This window comes from Microtus pennsylvanicus, chromosome 5 (assembly GCF_037038515.1).
Source record: "Microtus pennsylvanicus isolate mMicPen1 chromosome 5, mMicPen1.hap1, whole genome shotgun sequence".
Lineage (NCBI taxonomy): Eukaryota > Metazoa > Chordata > Mammalia > Rodentia > Cricetidae > Microtus > Microtus pennsylvanicus.
The window spans coordinates 15287077-15301879 of record NC_134583.1 but is presented as its reverse complement, the minus strand read 5'-3'; the positions used below and the strand labels follow the sequence as shown (position 1 = coordinate 15301879).

The 14803-nt window shown below is 36.5% G+C and overlaps 1 protein-coding gene and 1 pseudogene across 2 annotated transcripts in view; both read right to left on the bottom strand.

Annotated features, from left to right (window-relative positions):
- Window positions 1-14803, bottom strand: part of Fut9 (fucosyltransferase 9) — a 175035-nt gene that overhangs the window by 106772 nt on the left and 53460 nt on the right. The window lies entirely within an intron of this gene.
- Window positions 9372-10303, bottom strand: LOC142850708 (ADP/ATP translocase 2 pseudogene; annotated as a pseudogene).

Here is a 14803-nt window from a genome sequence, read left to right as displayed (position 1 = left end):
ATGAACAAGGGTCTAGCTACTGAAGAGTTTGAACCTATCATCACTAATTTCAGCAAGTAATTAAACTTTATCTATAATATATAGGCTGTTTTAATGTGTGTGTGGGTTTGTGTAAGAGTGGATAAACAGAGTCTATGGTCTATATCCTCACTCAGTCCCGTAAATAGCTGTGTACATCACTGTTATTCCTGTATGAAGAGCATTACATGTTCAGAAACTAAGTAGCTGAGACAGTGTCTTAGTATTTCTTTTGCTGTAAGGAAACACCATAACCACAGCAACTCTTATAAATGAAAACATTTTATTGGGGCCGGGCTTAGAGGTTTAGAGGATAAGCCCATTATTGTCATGGCAGGAACCCTGGTGGTCTGCAGGCAGACATGGTGCTAGTCAAGGATCCAAGAGTTTTACATCAGATTGTCAGACAGAAGGAAGAGAGGAAGACATTGGGTTTGGCTTAGGTATCTGAAGCTCTAAAGCCCACTCCAGTGGCAGACTTGTTCCAAAATAGCCACACCTCGTAATGACACTCCCTAAGCATTCCAGTATAACTCTATAGCAGCCATTCTTATTCAAATAACCACACAAAGTTCACCAAAATAAACAATATAGTTACACTCTAATCCAGAAAGTTTATTCCAGATACTTGCTCTTCACCTGCAGGTCTGATTCATGATCAATGTGTGAGGCCCTAAAGCAGTGGTTCTCAACCTGTGGGTTGTGAGCCCTTTGGGGTCAAATGACCCTTTCAGGGGAGTCGCCTATGACCATCAGCAGACACAAATATTGCCATTACAAAACATAGCAGTAGCAAAATTTCAGTTATGAAGCACCAACAAAAAATATTTTTATGGTTCTATGGGTCACACAACATGAGGAATTGTATTAAAAGTTTATAGTTATAGGAAAGTTGAGAACCAGTGTCCTAAAGGGCTTCTTCTGTATAATGAACACAGAAAAAAGGAACAAACAAAACTTGCTTACAATCAAGAAATGTTGATCTTCCTTTTCTGTTAAGCAAATACGTGACTAAGAATCCTGATCCAACTTTCACAAAACCAGGTGAAAAGGACAGGAGTGGGCGGAAATCACTAAATGTTTCTTCAGCATTCTACTTTGAACTATATTTTGAACTGCATATACTAAAGGTCATCTCAGGTGGTCCATATATTGATGACAAGTTACAAAAAGGATGGCTATGGGAGGGGAATCTAAATTCTGATAGTTTCTAAAGTAATTTTCATTATTTAGAAAAGGAATCTCTCAAAAGTGGGATTTCCTTTTAACTTCCCCATTGTCTAGTTGATTTAGTTGATCCATATGTGCCTTCTTCACAAAGTAAGGACCACTGATAGTCTCTCAAAGCACACCTAGGCTTCCCCAACACCCACCCCATCAAGATATTCCAGCCCTGAATATTGCAATGCAAATGAGCCACAAGAAAATGACCTTAACAGCAATGAAGACAACAGAGGTTCTGAAAGAGTAAATGAATAAAGTTTTAAAGAAATCAAGGAAACTATAAACAAAAAAAAATTGAGGAAAAGATTAAATCCCTTAAAGAAAGAAAAACAACATACAAGAAGAGGACACGTGAAGAAAATGAATAAAACTGTTCAAGGCCCACAAAAAAAAAACTAGAAACATTAAAATAATACACACACAAACTGGAGGAATCCTGGAGATGAAAAATTCAATTAATCAAATGGGAACTATAGATGCAAGCAACATCAACAGAATACAAGAGATGAAAGAAAACAAATCTCAGGCAAAAAAGATATGGAAGAAATTGATTCATTAGTCAAAGAAATTATTAAATTTTAAAAATCCCTACAAAAAACAAATAGGAAATTTGGGATACAATGAGAAAAAAAAAAAAGCCAAACTAAGATTTGGAATAGAAGAGGGAGAATTGCACCTCAAAGGAACAGGAAATTCTTTAAAACAAATCATAAGAAGAAATTGCTCCCCAAATAATGAAGGTCATGTCTATGAAGGTACAAGATGCTAAAAGAACACCAAATAGATTGGATCAGAAAAGAAAGTCCTCCTAGAACACAGTAGTCAAAGCACTACATAAAGAACAAAGAAAAATATTAAAAGCTACTAGGGAACAAAAAGGACAAGTAATATATAAAGGCACACATATTTGAACTTATTTAATCAATAAAACCAGAAGGGCTTACAGCTATCCTGCAGACTCTAAGAGACCACAGATATCAACCTAGACTACTATATACCCCAAAACTTCCAAGTACTGTAGATGGAGAAAACAAGCTATTGAAAGACAAATTCAAACTTAAATGATGTCTATCCAAAAATTCAACATAATAGAACATACAAGAATAACTTGTACTCAAAAAGATTAACTATACCTATGAAAACACAGAAAGCAAAAAAATCTCACACAAGCAAATCTTAAAAAAGACAAACACACACAAAAACACTACCACCACTACCAATAATAATAAAGCTACAAGATCATCATCATTGATATCTGTTAATATCAATAGACTCAATTCCCCCCAAAGAAGACACAGACTAAAAGAAGAAATTCTAAACAATATCTATTCTCCAATTGCATTTAAGAAACACATCTCAAACTGAAAAGCTTCTGTAAAGCAAAGGACACGGCCAACAAGACAAAATGGAAGCCTACAGAATTGGAAAAGATCTTCACCAACCCCATATCATACAGAGGGATGACCTCCAAAATATACAAAGAATTCAAAAAATTAGACAGCAAAAGAACAAATAATCCAATGAAAAATACAGACCTAAACAGAGAATTTTCAACAGAGGAATCTAAAATGGGCGAAAGACATTTAAGGAAATGCTCAACAACCTTAGTTATTAGAGAAATGCAAATCAAAACAAATTCGAGATAACACCTTACAACTGGAAGAATGGCCAAGATCAAAAACAATAGTGACAACTTATGCTGGAGAGGTTGTGGAGTGAAGGGAACACTCCAGCATTATTAGTGGGAGTGTAAGCTAGTACAGCCCCTTTGGATATCAGTATGGCAACTTCTTAGAAAATTAGGAAACAACCTTTGTGAAAACCCAGCAATACCACTATTGAATATAAATCCAAAGAATGCTTAATTGTACCACAAAGACATGTGCTCAACTATGTTCACAGCAGCATTTTTTTTGTCATAGCCAGAAGCTGAAAACAACCTAAATACCTCTCAACCAAACAATGGATAAGGAAAATGTGGCACAATATACAATGAAGTACACAGCAGAAAAAAATAATGACATCTTGAAATTTGAAGGCAAATGGATGGAGGTAGAAAACATCATTTTTGAGTGAGGTAACCCAGACCCAGAAAGACAATTTTCATATGTACTCACTCATAAGTGTTTTTTAAACATAAAGCAAAGAAAAACAGCCTAAAATTCACAGTCCCAAAGAACCTAGACAACAATGAGGATACTAATAGAGACCTACATGGATCTAATCTACATGGGAAGTAGAAAACGATAAGATCTCCTGAGTAAATATGGAGCATGGAGACCATGGGAGAGGGTTGGAGGGGAGGGGAAAGAAGGGCAGGGGAGCAGAGAAAAATGTATAGCACAATAAAATCATAAAAAAACACTTCTCAACATCAAAGATAGATATTATGCCAGAGAAAAGAGTTGGAAAAGATTTTCAAGCAAATAGTACCAAGCAGCTGTTAGTGTAGCCATTCTAATATCGACCAAATAGACTTCAAATTAAAATTACCCCAAATTAACCAAAAGAGATGAATAAGAACACTTCATACTCATCAAAGAAAAGATCCACCGAGATGATATCTCCATTCTTACCATCTATGCCGCAAATGTAAGGGAACTCATGTTTCAAAAGGAAACTCTCCCTAAGCTTAAGTCATACAAAGGCCATCACACATCACAGTGGGTGACTTTAATATTCCACTATCACCAAAGAACAGGTAATCCAAACAAACAGAGAAATCCTGGAGCTGATAGATGTTATGAACCAAAGGGAGCTTACATATAGCTACAGAAATTTTCACACAAACAATAAAATATACACCTTCTTCTCAGCACCTCATGGAACATTCTCCAAAACTGACCACATACTCTGTCACGATGCAAGGCTCAATAGAGCCATAAAAATTAAAACAATGCCCTGCAATTTATCAAAAAAATTTAAACTGGATTTTAACCACAGAAGCTACAGGCAGCCTGTAAACTCACGGAAACTAAACAACTTTCTTCTGAATGACTTCTGGGTCAAGTAAGAAATAAAAAGAAAAATTGAAGACATCCTAGAATTAAATGGAAATAAGCGCACAACATATCCATACCAAGGGGATATAATGAAAACAATACTAAGAGGAATGTTCACAGTACTGTGTGACTACATAAAGAAATTCGAGAGATCTTACACTAACAACTCAACAGTACACTTTAAAATTCTAGAACAAAAGAATGAAACCAGCCCAAGAGAAGTTGAAGGCAGGAAAAAAATCAAACTGAGAACTGAAATCAATAAAATAAAAATAAAGAGAATAATACAATGAATTGATGGCACAAAAAGTTGTTTTGGGGGGAATTCAAGAAGATATACAAACCCTTATCTAAACTAACTTAGAGGAAGGAAGAAAATTTCCAAATTACCAAAATCAGAAATGAAAAGGGGACATGGCAACAGACACCAGAAAAATCCAGAGAATCACTAGATTATAACTTTAAAAACCTATACTCCACAAAATTGGAAAATCTAAAAGATTTGGATAATTTTCTTGGTAGATATCATTTACAAAAGTTAAATCAAGGTCAAATAAACAGACACTAAGAATAACAATCAATAAACAGGTCCTCAAGAAACTGAGAAGCTTCTTTAAGGCAAAAGACACTGTTAATGGGACAAAACAGCAATCTATAGAATGGGAAAAGGTTTCCAACAACTCCATAATTGGACAGAGGGCTAATACCTAAAATATACAAATACCTCAAAAAATTAGACATCAACAAACCAAATAATCCAAATCAGAATTCTCAACCGGAGAATCTCAAATGGCTAAAAAATACTTGAAGAAATGCTTATTATTCTTAGCAATCAGGAAATGCAAATCAGAACTACTTTCAGATTCCATCTTATAACTGTCAGAATGGCTAAGATCAAAACCACAAATGGCAGTTCATTCTGGTAAAGATATGGAACACAGGAAACATTCCTTCATTCCTGGTGGAAGTACAAACTTGTATTACCACTGTGGAAATCAATATGGTGGTTGTTCAGAAACCTGGAAAGAGATCCATCTCAAGTCCCAACTATCCCACTCCTGGGCATACACCCAAAAGAACCTCTATCCCACAAGGACACTTGCTCAGCTACCTTAATTGCAGATTAATTCATAGTAGCCAGAAACTGGAAAGAACCTAGATGACTCTCAACCAAAGAATGGATAATGAAAATGTGATGCATTTACACCCTGGAGTGTGATTCAATGATTTGAAAAATGAAATCATGAAATTTTCTAGCAATTGAATAAAAATAGAGAATTTCATCATGAGTGAAGTAACCTAGACCTGGAAATAAAACATGGCATAAGTGGATATTAATTGTGAAATAAAAGATAATCTGGTACAATGCACAGACCCAGAGAGGTGAAGTAACAAGGAGGGATTAAGGGAGGAAGGACGGAACTCCTTGGGAAGGGGGAACAGCTCAGATTTAGTGAGTGGACTGGGGCAGGTGGGGATTGGTACAGGATGGACCAGGTAGTGGATGAGATGGACAGAGGGAGCAAGTAGTGGGAAAGATGACTGGAACTGGGGGACAACTGGGTGGCACTGTTGAAATAAAGCGCAGTGAAACCTCCTCCACAGAATTTATTAGAGTGACCTCATTGCAGTTTCCTAGTAATGGAGACTATGGAGCACACAATGCCCATTTTTACAACCTGGCAATGTTCCTAGCAGTGGGACTGGGACATCAAACAGAGACAGTCTATCTGAGCTAATGGGAGCTCACCAATACCAGCCGGACAGGGAAGGAACAAGCATAGAACCAAACTAGTCCCTCTGAATGTGGTTGGAAGTTGTATGGCTGGGAGAGAGTGAGGGGACACTGGCAGTGGCACCAGGACTTATCCTTACTGATTGCACTATTCTCTTTGGATGGCTACCTTGCTCAGCCTAGATATAGTAGTGAGGAACACTGACTTTCCCCAAAGCAATGTGCCTTACCCACTTTCTTAGGAGTGGATGGGGTGTATAGGGAGGGAATGGGAGGAGGGGAGGGAGTGGGACCTTGGATTAGTATGTATAATGAAAAAAGATACTTTGTTTTCTTTTCATAAAATAAATAAATAAAAGAAAAACTAACCTGCTTAAAATATAAAGATACTAGAATGTCTTGTTCTCTATACTATATTAATTATGTGTTATAAGATACAAAGATCCTTAGATATAAAGAACTCTAGAGTTTTGTCAAATTAAATGGAAATGGAAATTATAGAAACAAATTTTCCTTCTAAATATCTACCCTATTGGTGGTCAAATTATGTCTACTACAAAAATCATGTTGAAGTCTTCATTCCTAGGTCCTCTTAATAGGGTCTTAAGGATCTTTGAAAATAAGGATTTTGTACATGCAATCCAGTTAAAATGGTTATGTCAATTAGCTTGATTAAGGTAATCAGGTTTTTTATTTATTTTTTTGTCCAAGGATGCCTCAATATGACAGAGGATACAGCACAGCTTTACTCTGTCTGTCTAGCATGATTAGGGCCCTGGTATTATCTCCACACAGTAAAATAAAGGAAAACAAAACAGCCTCAGTAAAGTTAAGTAGATGAAGATGAGGTCACATTGGATTGTTATGGTCTCTAAATTCACTATCTAATATTCTTTTAAAGAGAGATATTTGGAGGCATAGGAAAAGGATACATGAAGAAAGAAAAGAGACAGGAGGTGTGCAGCATCTCAAGGACAACTGGCAACCTTCAAAGGCCCAGTAAGGGCAAAGAAGAATGTTCCTAGGGGCTTCTTATATCCTGAAGAGTTGTGACACAATATGGTTGTTTTAATCCACTTAAACTTCACTTCTTTATCTGTTTTCAATGTGTGTGTGTGTGTGTGTGTGTGTGTGTGTGTGTGTGTGTGTGTGTGTGTGCATAGTTTAATGTAGAAGATAGAAGGGGGCATCAGATCCCCTAAGGCTGGAGTTTTCAGCAGTTGTGAACTGCCTAATCTATGTGTTGATAACCAGACTAGGGTTCCCTCTGGAAGGTCAATCTAACTTTTAACCACTTCCAACTTTTTAAATTGCACATCTAGAAGAAACATACTATCTTCCAGCACTCCTAAATTATACATCTGGAAAAGAAGTGCCTGACCACTATTTTTTTTTTTGAGACTCAGATTTTTTGGAACTAGCTCTTGTAGACCCGGCTGGTCTTGAACTCACAGAGATCCATTTGCCTCTACCTCTTGAGTGCTGGTAATAAAGGCATGAACTACCACCACCCAGCTCCAGAACTTGAGAATTAAATAAAAGGAAAAAGAATTAAGCATCAGATAATTTTCTTAATAAAAAATAAAGGGTCTTATTTTCTTGTCCCCATTAGTGAATGGCTAAGACCTAGTTTCAAGCTTTATTTTTTTTAATTAAGGGGAAATTAGTTTGGGCAAAATTTCTGATGCATAGTTATTCCTTTGCCAGTCCACTGAATGAGATTATATGTGTCAGCACTTGTATATGCAGACAAAGGAAATCTGACCCTTGCAAGGAAACTTGCAGCAAATCCTTTCAAATTCATTACAGGCTAAATAGATACATGGGTTCTTGCAATGGTAAGCAGGGATATTGTGGAAGAACAAATGTTTCTCTTTTCTCCAATGAGAAAAATGATCGTCACAATAATGTAACTGGACATAATACAATAAATGTACATATTTATTTTCTTAAGATTTTCTCTAAAGTTTATTCTAGAAGACCGTGTGTGTGTATGTGTGTGTGCATGAGTTCATGCGTGGAGTATTAGTTTTAAGACTTAAAATGTTCAGGTTAAAATCTAAAGTGGTTTGCCTTTTTCTTTTTCAGCCTAGGTTTTTTAAACTGAGACATTTTATACAATCCATGCCCTCTAGGGTCAGGGATCTAGCTGAAGAGGCATAGAATGACTGTAAGAGCCAGAGGAGGGTGGATGATGCCAAGGAATCAGACTCTTCCAGATAGAAGAGGATTGATACACATAGACTGTGATAACACCAGGATCAAACAAGACAGTGTCCCAGTGCTGAGATTTTGAGACTAAAATACCACTCATAACCAAGTAGCTAGTTGCAACTGAATCCAGGAAAAAAGAAAATCAGGATTCTTTAATAATGTGTCATTTGGTATATCAATCACAATCCAATGCAGGCCCCATATGCAGGAGTTACTGGAGACACAAAACTGACTTCATAGTTTTTGTTTTGTTTGGGTATTTCTTTCTTTTTAAATTTTCTCCTCAATTTTTGATTTTATAATAAAATAACATCGTTTCTCCTTTGCCTTTTCTCCATTCAAATACTCTCATATGCCCTTCCTTGCTCTTTCAAATACATCTTATTTCTACATTAATTGTTGTTGTATGAATACACACACACACATTTATTTCTAAATGTAACTTGCTTGGTTCATATAATGTTATTTAGATATGTGTTTTGGGGTTTTGCATTTGTTTTAAGCTTTGATTTTTGTTTTTTTCTTTATTTGTTAGTTGGTTTTCTTTTCTTTTGTTTTTCAGTTGTTTGAAGGAAGGAGGGAGGGAAGGAGAGAGAGAGATAGATAGGTAGATAGAAAGAAAGCGCGCGCGAGAGAGAGAATCTGAATTTGAGTTTAAAGGGAGATGGGGGTCAAACCACTTCAATGTTTGTTATCTGAGAACTAAATCTCACTTCTGACTTGCAATAAGTCTCTCTGTTCCTTTCAGCTCCACTTGGATAGGCTCACACTGTCACATGGGACAATCACATGTTTTACACTTTCTCTCTTGTCACTGATATTTTCCGAAACACAGTTTCCCTTTCAAAAACACAGACGATTCCCAGGTTTCTTAATGTTTCTGCTAAAGTTTCCACAGCTTAAAGTGGAAAGAAAAGAAAGGTCTTCAAAATCCACCTGCACCCATCTTATTTTTTTTTGTCTTTAGATATTTTTTATTTCTTCAATTTTTATTATCAGGAGTGACTGAAATAAAAAATATAATTGAGTTCCATCATTATTGTCTTTATGGAAATGGCTTTAAGAGAAAACTGTTCAGATGAATATTATTGCTTCCCACTTTTCAACTGGTAAATAGTTGCCATTGATAAAACAGACAAGCCCAGAGAATCTGTCCAGAATGTTCATGATATGGCATATTATACAACATGCCTGTTCTCGGGGAGAACACCTACGACATAATTATGTGTACTTCTTGATCTCATCATACAAGACAAGCACAAAGGCACCACCCATGCCCCTGAGAACGTTGGACCATGCACCCTTGAAAAAGGCCTTGCTTCCTTCGTCACGAGCAATCTTCCTCCAGCAGTCGATTGTGCCTGTGTACATGATGTCAGTTCCTTTGCGTCCTGACTGCATCATCATACGACGGCGAACCGTGTCAAAGGGATTGGAAGTCAAGCCAGCGACAGCAGTGACAGACTGTGCAATCATCCAGCTGATGAAGATGTGAGTGTTCTTGGGATCTGGAAGCATTCCCTTTGCAGTGTCATAGATGCCAAAGTAGGCAGCTCAGTAGATGATAATGCCCTGGACTGACACATTAAAGCCTTGGTACAGGCCCCTAATCACATCAGATTTGTAGATCTTAACCAGGCAGTCACCAAGGCCTTTGAATTCCCTTTCAGCTCCAGCTTTGCCCACATCAGCTGCTAGACGGGTACGGGCAAAATCAAAGGGGTACACAAAGCACAAGGATGTGGCCCCAGCGGCACCACCTGATGCCAGGTTCCCTGCAAAGTAGCGCCAAAACTGGGTCCTCTTGTCCACACCACCCAAAAAGATCTGCTTGTATTTATCTTTGAAGGCAAAGTTGAGAGCCCTGGGTGGGGAAGTATCTGATGACACTGGCCAGGTTACCACGCCAGAAGGACAGGACTCCCTGTTCCTTGGGGATACGAACCACGCAGTCTATAATGCCCTTGTTTTGCTTATCTGCCGTGATTTGCTTGCTGGCATGCTGCACCTGCAGCAGCAGCTTGACCCGCTCGATGGGTGCTACCACTCCACCTGCCAAGAAGTCCTTGGCGAAGGACACAGCGGCATCTGTCATGTTGAAAGAGAAAGAAAAGGCAGGAGAGCACGGAACGGGACTGGCTTGACAACTGGCTTCGACTCCCGGACTCTGGGCTGCACCCATCCTTTTTGTCTTGTCTTCAATCCAGCCGAACCCAGTCACACAAGTCTGTCCACCATTTCACAGTATATCGTCATACATCCTTAGAATGTTTGTCTATTTTTGACATTAGTTTTCCTTTCTTTAGAGCTTATGAAATCTGCTAAGCCTCTGATACAGAATTCAAACCTTAACTTGCTTATTAAATTTCATCTCCCTACTTCCTCTTCTCCCATAGTTTCATACCATGCCAAAGGAATTCTTGTAATTTAGCTTGTACTCTCATGAGCTCTCAATATTATGCTCCACAACTGCATCTGATGGTTTTTAAGGGCATAGTAGAGTTAAATGAAATAATCATTTTCATAACATTAATTAACAAATACTTAGGCTATTTATGATAAAACATGGGAAACATGTTCAACTCCCAATGTGCCCATTTACTTTTAAAAAGAGTTTTACAATTTTCCTTGCCAATGTTTTTCCTGTAATATAAATGGTTGAGTATGAACAAGTAATTTTTCCTTTGCTATTGGAGTACAAATGAATTCATTCCATTTTCACTTAACGTTAGCCTTTTGTAAACTAATTCACAAATCCAAGAGGATTTGTGGCATTCCACTGACCTTTCTGTAGTAGGCTGAATAAAATTCTCAAGGGTTAGCTTAGAGTTCAATTAACAAAGATTCTATATAAAATTCAAAGTCGTGTTCTCATTCCATTGAATTTTTTGGTTTGCCTTCGAAACTGATTACTCAACCTATGTGCAGGACTTTTACTGCCTGTGAACATTGATGAAGCTTTGTTTAACAACAACAGTGGAACAGTAGATCTCTCTCTGGTCCTCAAAAGAAAGACATGAATGATCACAAGACACATATTGGAATAAAACGGATGAGGATCAGGCAAGGGCAGTTTTCATGGAGCATTTGCTCATGAGAGAGTGCAGATGTTCAGAGACAGCATGACTTCACTGCACGTTGTCATTCTTGTAATTTTAAGGGAGGTACTCCTATTATTAGTTCCCTCTTAAGAGTGTTAACGCGATACTGTTCCTGGTATTTCATCAAGAAATGCAAAGGTGTTTCATAAGAGGAGGAAAAGAGGGAGAAATCACAACTACTTGCAGTTTTGTTTGTAACGATGAATTTTTCTTTTCCTTACAAAACTGACATGGCCCATATGTTCACGAAACTAAAATAGTATTTTAGATAAGAAACTGGCTTCTCTCTTCCCCCAGACTGTTGTGAGTTACTTTTAGCAATTTGCTGCCTACAATAATTTCAGAGAAAGCTGCAAACTTCTTTGTTTTTTCAAAACTACATATGTAACGTGAAACTATGGGAGTCTTTGTTACTCATTAATTTAGTAAGCATTTTTTCCAGTAACTTCTGTGCACATATTCTGAGAAAAGTGATAAATGAATTTCAAGTCATTAATAAAGGACTTCTCAACACATGATTCAGGTGATACAGATGCAAGTGTCTATCAAGGAACACTGCTGTAAAAACTACACTAGGAGTTTGTACTAAAGTCTGCGGGCTACAGTTGAGAGTCAGCCAAGAGGTATGCAAACGAATCTGGAAAATGTTCCACAGAAGGGTCTGTACTTTGTCTGAATCATCTGGATTTCAACAAGGTCCTTGCAATAACTCCTAAGATATTGCAATAGAAGAGCAAAATGCACATGGAAAAGGAAGCTGGTCAGTTAACACTGACCTGAGATACTTACTACCAAAGGAAAGTGAATGGTGAATGGCTCTGGGTCTGAGATTTGAAAATTACAGATACCTACTAAGGAACCCATCTAAAGATACAATTTAAAAGAAAATGATGTAGTCACATACAAGGCATGCCAACCAATCTGGAGGTGGCTTCAGCTAGTATGTGATACAATTTCAAAGACTCTAATAAACTGGAGCAATTAGTCAAAACAGATAATGTATGTGAACAGTAATAAAGAGTTACATTTGGAATCCGCTATCAAAACAGGGAAATTAAAAGGTACGGTTTTCCACATTAGAGGTAAAAAGAATCTAGCGTTTTAGCCAAATGAAAGATTTTGTGAATCATGAGAGTTCTTTTCTTAGAACATTAATAAAATTTTAAACTATGACAATAACTATGCATTTTGTAGTGCATGAGGCAAAGACATTCATTTGTCTTTTCCAAAACAGTGCCTATCAGAAGACGGTGACTAGAATGTGTGGACTCTGAAGCTATGTTGTAAAAATACATTGAGATTATGGATGCTTAGCAAAGGGGAAGATCTAGGGTGCAGTAAGAGACATCTAAAGTTATTTATTTCACTCTGTTATCCCATTTCAAGTCTTATCTTCATTTCCTTTTTGAATGTTTTTCAAACATGCTGAGAAGAAATGAATTGGGTAAGTAAGTAGCTTCTCTTCAAGTTCCTCTCATTTTCATGTAGAGTTTTTCAGCCTGAGAAGGTGCTTGGAAGATCAGAACTGCTCTGATATAGTCACCTGTACTTTTGTGGATTTTTGTGTCTTCATTTGGAGGTGACTCTATAAATGGTACTTTTATTATAACTAGTACATATCAATTATATATATTAATGGAATACAGTGTGACATTCTAATACATGCAGACATTATCCTTTAAGTACATCCACATAACAAATGACATGCTCTTAATTTCAGCCCTCTCTCTGTCTCAAAATCTGCTTGCTCTTCTCTAATAGTTCTTTTACTACTTTAAGACACACACACACACACACACATACACACTTACGTTGTTGCTTTTGTTACAGACAGGGTTTCACTATGTAGTTCTGGATGTCCTAACTCTTAGACCTTGAACTCACAGAGATCTGCCTGCCTCTGCTTCCCAAGTGCTAGGATTAAACGTGTACATCACTATTCCCGAGTATATACATATAAACTATATATATATATATATATATATATGTATATATATATATATGTATATATATATGTGTGTGTGTATACATATATATGTATATATGTGTATATATATATAATTTACTTTCATATCTACATTTGAGTGAAGGCATAAGATACTTGACATATTTTAAATGTTTGACATATTTTATAAAAAACAATGTCATTTGTTTCATTCTTTTTCTTTAAGGTGGGAAGATTGCATTATTTTTTTGAAAAGTGTCCCATTTGTAGACAGACCACATTTTCTTGATACATTAATTTGTTAATGAGGACCTATTTTGATACTGTATCTTAGATATTGTGAAACAGTAGGGAACTTTATGTCTTTAATCCCTTTTAGACATAAACTAAGTAATGGAACATCTCTAATATCTAGTTTAAACTCCTTTGTTGTTACTTTTTAAAAAAACTTTCATAGTTTTTAAAACAGCTGTTCTACTACTTTACATTTTCCTTAGCAATAATAATTTATAGTCTTGTAGTGAATAATAACTCCAGATGTGAGTCTTTGAGACAGGAAGTCATAGAATTTTATAAGTAAAAAATATATTTAATTGAATTTATCTTTTATACAAACATGTTTGAGATGAGGACATGGAGGCTTAGGAAATAAGTCAGTTTAAGTATTTTAATGGGTTGGAACATAAAGTAAAAGAATTGATGTAAATTTAAAAAAAAAACAGAGAACTTGAAGTTAAAACAACTTTACATTTGATTGTTACTTGGTTGGCTTAAAAAAGAAGTCAATATGCTCCCAATTCTCTATGTGTTTACAATCTATTGTGATTTTCATTTAGCAAATTCTCTGGACTAATAAAGTTTTACATTTTATGCATAAAAGTTTGAGATGCTCATTGAAATTTGAAATAGAGTACAGACTCCATGTATAAGTACTTAAGTATATAGTACACAGTATTATTGAGAAAATCCAAAAAAGAGTTAGGATTTCCAAAGGAGGATTGACTCCCCCAAATGCAGCAGAAAGTTCAAAAAAAATTGGGAGCTGAGGTTTTTCTTTTCTTGGTTTTATGAGTTTATAAATGATAGTAGAGAAGAGAAAACAAACAAAGAAAACTGTAGTGAGTGGAGGGTTAAGTGTGACTAGAATCAGCTCAAGAGAGAGTGAATAAAGGACACATCACGATATTTAGACATATACGTGGAAGATTCTTCTCCGAGGAGTTCAGAAGGATACTATGTTCATCCCATATGTGTCAGAGGACTCATCTCCAAAATATCAAAAGAACTCAAGAAAGTAGACATCAAAATACCAAACAGTCCAATCAAAAAATGGGGTACAGATCTATACAGAGAATTCTCAACAGAGGAAAATCAAATGACCAGAAAACACTTAAGAAATTGCTCATTGTCTTTATGCATCAGGAAATTTCAAATAAAAATGCCTTTGAGATTCCATCTTATACCTGAGAGAATAACTAAGATCAAAAACACCGATGACAGTTTATGCTGGAAAGAATGTGGGTTAAGGGGAACACTCCTCCATTGCTGGTGGGAGTGCAAACTA